At 37.9% G+C, this 6,632-nt stretch overlaps 1 pseudogene; it reads left to right on the top strand.

Annotated features, from left to right (window-relative positions):
• The first annotated feature begins 448 nt into the window (after window positions 1-448).
• On the top strand, window positions 449-1,680 carry LOC147497532 (uncharacterized; annotated as a pseudogene).
• The last annotated feature ends 4,952 nt before the right edge of the window (window positions 1,681-6,632 follow it).

Here is a 6,632-nt window from a genome sequence, read left to right as displayed (position 1 = left end):
AATGAGTTCGGGAGGATAATGTACTAAGGCATCCTACAGATTTAAAAGTCTGGGAAGATTTTGATAAGGAGCATCCAGCGTTTTCTAGTGATCCTCGCAATGTTCGACTTGGCCTTGCAAGTGATGGGTTTAACCCTTTTGGAGACATGAGAAATGCCTACAATATGTGGCCATTAATGCTTATACCGTACAATATACCACCTTGGAAATGATGAAAGAGTCATTCATTTTCATGTCTCTTCTTATACCTGGACGTACATCACTTGCAAATGAAATTGATGTCTATTTACAGCCGTTAATAGAAGAACTAATTAATTTGTGGGAAAATGGGGTGGAGACATATGATGCCATGACGAAGCAAATGTTTGTAATGCGTTCAGCAGTGTTATGGACTATAAATGACTTTCCAGCATATGTGAACTTGTCTGGTTAGTCTACAAAAGGTAAAATGCCTTGTTCAAATTATAACAAGGATACATTTTCCTTGTATTTGAAGAACGGACAGATGCAGTGTTACATGCACCATAGTCGGTTTTTGCAGCCAAGGCATCCTTTAAGAAAACATCTTAAGCAATTACCTGGTGGAATTAGTGGGAGTAAGTCAAAACCCAAGAAGTTAACTGGGGAAAATGTATACGTACAACATGAGCATGTTGAAGAACAAATATTTGGAAAAAATCCAAATAACAAGAAGAGAAAGCGGAATGAGATTGAATATAATTGGACAAAGAAGAGTATATTTTTTCTTTTACCATATTAGAGAACCATTGAGCTGCGTCACAACATTAATGTCATGCACATTGAAAAGAATATTTGTGAGAGCGTTTTGGCAACATTATTACATCTAGAGAAAACAAAGGATACGACAAAAGCTTGAATGGAGTTGGCACTTTTGGGTATTAGGCCAGAGTTACATTTGATTCGAAGAGGTAATAAGTTTGTTATGCCCCCTGCTTGTTATACGATGTCACTTGCTGAGAGAAAGTGTTTTTGTGAATGGTTGAAAACAGTAAAGTTTCCTGATGGCTATGCATCAAATATCTCTCGATGTGTTAATGTCAAAGACAACAAAGTATATGGAATGAAGAGTCATGAATGCCACGTACTTTTACAGCGAATTCACCCAGTTGCACTACGTGGTTTCTTGGCTAGTGATGTATCAATTGCATTAATCGAGTTGGGTTTGTTTTTCCGAGAGTTATGTTACAAGACATTAAAATTGGAAATACTAGAGAAATTAGAAAAAGACATTGATGTGATACTTTGTAAGCTTGAGTTAATATATCCACCAGCATTCTTTGATGTCATGGTCCACCTAGCAGTCCACTTGCCTCATGAAGCGATACTTGGCGGACCTGTGCACTATCGTTGGATGTATCCAATTGAAAGGTGATATTTGTTTGCTAGAACTTAATTTTTTAAATATTTTTGTTAATTACTTGGAATTCACTAATCCTACAATCTTAAAACAGGTTTTTGAAAATTCTTAAGCAGTATGTTCGTAATAGAGCACACCCCGAAGGTTCAATTGCTGAAGCCTATATTGACTCTGAATGTCTAACATTCTGTTCGATGTATCTTCAAGATATCGAAACATGTTTTAATCGTGAAGAACAAAATTATGATGGTGATCATGCGAAACAACGCAACGGGTTGCAAGTTTTCACACAAAATGTTTGACCATTAGGACCTCCTAAGATTATTGAACTGAGTTCACAAGGGTTCAATATGGCTCGATACTATGTGTTGAATAATTCAGGAGAAATATCTTCACATTTTGAGTAAGTGCATAACTTAGTATGGTGTCATATTTATTATTTACATACATTTTTGGAACTATATGTGTTAAATGCGCAGTCAGCACATGATTGAGCTTAAAAGAGAAAGCCCGCATTATAAACACCCAAAACTATAATACTAAACATTTTTGGTTAATTATGTATTTAATAATCATGAAATATTTATATTTTCGTACTTTTGCAGGTTTCCGCAGTTAACGTGAATATGATAATAAAATATGCACCAAAGTACGGGAATACTGTGCGTACTTGAAGTCTTCCCACTCAGCCCCAGTGAAGCCCAACAAAGCCTGACTAGAGTCGAAGTTTCCAAAGGGACAAAACCAGTGCAGAACAGGCCCACGAGTAAAGAAGCAAAAAACTTCCGAAGCTCACATCTTTCAAACCCGGACACCAAATTTCGGCTAGTGAACTACTAGAGCCATTAGGGCAACGAGCTCTACGCAAAGACAGAAAGTTGTAAAACAGCCAAAATCTAAGCCGCCATTAGACGCAGCATGTGGACCCACTCTATGGGCCCATAAGAAATGACGAGTCAGCATAGACAAGTGGCAAGTGATGGTCACTTGTGTGTGACACCTTGCACATAAGAAACAAACAAAACATTATATGGATTTTGTTTTATATAAAAAGGAAATTTGGTTTTTGTTAGAACAAAAGGACAAACCTTATAAAACAAGGTTTGGATTTTATGGGGAAACAAAAGACAAAAGGAAATAAATAGAGGGGGCTTTACGGAGACCAGGAGCTATATATATGAGAAGGGGACCTTACCTTTTGGGGACTTTAGGACTTAGCTTTATATTCTTGTATTAGTTTCATTTCCAATACGTATTGTTGCTTTCTCCTTCCAGTAGCTTATCTTTTCTTTTGAAGCATCAAGTACTGTAAGTACTCTCTTTTATAAAACTCATTTCTTTTCAAGTTAAATTCCTATTCTTCATTTACTTATTTATTGTATACAGCAAGATCAATTAATCATCCAATGACCATGAGCTAAAATCCTCCCAAAGGGGAGGGTTAATGATGCTCATGTGAGGATCCAGATTGACACTTTAATGTTCCAGAATCACTACTTAGGAATTAGGTGTAGATTATGCATTCGGTCCCAAAATGATTGAGACTGTCTAAGTTTGGAGTGCTGATGCTCTAGAACAGTCTCGCGAGAGACCCAAAATGTCTCGCGTGAGACTCTATGGTGTCAGATAGCTCTCTAGTTTGTCCAGCTAATGTAGAATCGAACCAGGAGCTAAAATGATAATCCAGAGATGGAATATTAGTTCAACTCCTTATGCTAGTGAGATGAGCTCAAAGATGCATGCATCTCACTAGGGATCGATACTTGACGCCGTCTCAGGTTTGTCTATGAACTCAAGACAGATTAGAGCTGTAGTGATATGGTACCCTAACTATTGAAACTAATTCTTGTATGAGTACGGTTAACCCTTCTCTTGTATCTTTATCCCTGTTTATTTTATGTAGAAATCAATCGTTATTATTTTACGTTACTTGCATTACCGTTAATTTAATTAAACTTGAGAAATAACCTAAAATCCTACTCACTAAAATATGTAAATTCAGTTGTGAACCTTGCCAAGCTCTAAGGTATGGACGATCCCTGACTCGACCTATCTTACAAACCCACGTGAGTAAGGTAAGTTGACTAAACGGACGTTTACAGACTTTGGACTGTAGAATTCAGACTTAAAAGACAAAACCTGATATTACTGTTTATTAAATGACACTGATGCACACCTAAGGACTCCGTACATTAAACATAACAACTGGAATACATCACGGACAACCCCCTTTCTTACCCCCCTCATCTTTTTTATTTTCATTTCTTTTGCGATACTAATGTGTTACGTACCTGCTTGTACCAACTTTTCTTTTTCTACTAACAGATATCTGTGAACTAGATCTTGTTTATCATCACTAGCACAGTCTTAGTATTCCATAGGAAGTTGAAATCTTGAATTGATCTTACAGTCTCGGACGAGACTATCATAGTAGCGCGCGAGACTAACCTTGAGTATCAACACTCTGGTTTTCAAGTCCAAGCCACTTTCCTTTTCATTACTATTTTGGACTATCTAGACCTATTTTTTTCAACTTCCAGTAAGTTCATGAGCTCAGGAGTTAATTCGATCGTTATACGAGGAAAAGTGGGACGCCAGGTTTTGAATTCTTAAACTCCTCAAACTTTGTCGAGGATATTATTTGGTTGATTGCTATAACCTGTTTTAGATCACATATTTGTATGTTGCCATGAGATCTCATTACATATATAGAATTTTTTTTCTGGGTATGTGTGGTTCGTTATTGCATATTAATACGGTTAATATGATTCGAATATATTTGGATGTCTATGTGATTTCAAACCACCTGCTTAGATTATTTTTGTATGTATATATTACATCCATTCACGTACGCGGTATTCATTTGTATGAGTTCGTTCTGATATTCCTCTAGCTTGCATATAGTTGCACGTATCGGTAGCTATATATTATTGCATGCGTAGGACGTGTTTCTATTCACGTATAAGTAATATAGAGTTACATGTGTAAACTTCCTATGTAAAACTAGTATGTGTTAATTGTATGCTTAATCATCTATTTTAGCATCTCTCGTCTTTAATTGCATGTTTTGTAATCACGTCTCCATAATACATTAATTACATAAACTAAAAAAAATAAAAAAATAAAAAAATAAAAAAATAAAAAAAACATTCTAATAATTAAATTTCATCACAATCCTACTAATAATAATTGCATAATGTACCATAAAAAATCATCTTCCTATTCCATCAGTGTCAAGGAAACTTGAAAGGTTGAGGTTACTTAAATAAGAAACGTGCTAGCACGAACAACCTCCCTCAATTCTCTCATGTGACCTGGCTACTGGAATATTCACATGTTATCCTAGCTTACCTGCTCACATTAGCAACAGCTCAGGAAGACGTGGTTCACCTCCTTCCTTCCGTAATTACTAATCCTCATGACATAATTTATTCCTTATGAGGCTAGAATTAAAATTTGTGTTTGCATGAGACTACGGTCTGGTACTAATAAGGAATTAGAACTTACATATCGTCGTCGGAAATACGATAAACAACTGCATAAATTATCCCCTAGATAAAGTTCTTCCTCCATAAATTAACTTCGTCAAGTATCTCAGTTGCCATCATCTCCTATAGTTATGGTGCAGGAAAATCCCACAGTAAGGAAGCCCCTTTTCGGACTTCTATACTGCCTTGCAGGAAATACCTGCTTCCTGCATTAAACTAGATGAGATTGCAGGAGATTTTCGCATTCGCCAAACGTTTTCAGTTTGTTACCTATTTACCATGGTCTAGACTATTAAAAACCATACAATCACCTTCAACGGATGCAACAAGTAGCCACCACTTTCCACCATCCGACCATTACCAAGGAACAAGTCTTGCTTAGGTTGTTTCCCTTCACCTTAGCTAATAAAGCTTCAGTTTGGCTCGCGGGCGAAGTGCCGCAATCCCTTGACACATGGGCCAAACTCGTACAAGCATTCATGATAAAGTTCTATACACAGAAGAAAACTACAGAGATGCTTCAGAAGATTCAATTCTTTCACCAGCATCCCCAGGAATCCTTTACGGAAGCATGGAGTAGATTTACTGATCTGCTTCTCGAATGTCCCCATCATTAACTCGACACCGCTGTCTTAGTCCGTTCATTCTTTAATGGTATCTTTGACCATCAAAAGGAAACATTAAATATCATGAACGGACAAAGGTGCTAGTGAAGCATACACTTTTCTTGAGAAACATGCTTCACGAAACACCCATTAGGGTAACACTAATTCTTCTAGATCTTCTAAAGACACTCCTACCAAAGTTACGTCTATGTTCGAGGTCAAACCCGATCCGGAATTAAAATCTTTAATCGAGTCCCTAACCAAAACGGTCGATGCTCTTTCGGTTCAAGTAAATGATCAAAAATCCAAACAAGTCATGGCTGCCAATGCTTCCCCATGTTTTCTTTGCTTAAGTCCTAAGCACTCCAATTTTTATTGTCCTTTGGCATATGAGTGCCCTCCCCAACCATCTGAAGAGGCTTGTGCTTTTAACATCCCTAATGCACCTTGGCGATAACATCCGAATTTGGTTTGGCGTCCCCTTGCCCAACAGCCAGCTCCTCCGGGTTTCAACAACGTTCTGTACGACCACCCATAAACTACAATTCCTACCATCAAGGAAATCCTCCGCAATTCTAGCAAGGGCAAAGTCTGTCTCCCAACACTGCCAATATAGGGTACTAAAACAACCGCAGCCTTGTTCCCACTAATCAAGGTTATGGCTACCAAAATCAACCCGTAAACAATAACCGTGAACTTGTTCCTGCTGCTCCACTAGGATAATCCATTGCCGATAAAACATCTGAAACTTTTTTGACTTACATGAATCACTAATCTTAAATCCTAGCATCTATCGGACAATCTCTTCAGCTGTTAGCACAGGATAAAAGTCAAAATGGCGTGTTTCCTAGCCAAGCAGTTCCAAACCCTAAGCCCACAAACACTACCTTTGGACACAACAATGCACTAGGATCTAGTAATCCCAGCCAAGGTGACGTAAATGCCATCACCACTCTTCATTCTAGCCTAACCGTCGACAATCACATACGTATTCCAGACATTGAACCGACGAAAGCCACCGCTAACGTCCTTCCACCTTCTACCTTGCAACCTATAGTAGATGAAGTTGTTCCTTCCAAATATACATCCACATCCCTAGGGAAAGACGCCACTGATCCATATGCATGATTCTGCCCAAAAGCTACGTTCCTTGCCCGTTTG

The sequence above is a fragment of the Coptis chinensis genome, chromosome 5 (assembly GCF_015680905.1).
Source record: "Coptis chinensis isolate HL-2020 chromosome 5, ASM1568090v1, whole genome shotgun sequence".
NCBI lineage: Eukaryota > Viridiplantae > Streptophyta > Magnoliopsida > Ranunculales > Ranunculaceae > Coptis > Coptis chinensis.
Note: the sequence above shows the minus strand (reverse complement) of the source record. Positions and strands in the feature narration are given on the sequence as shown.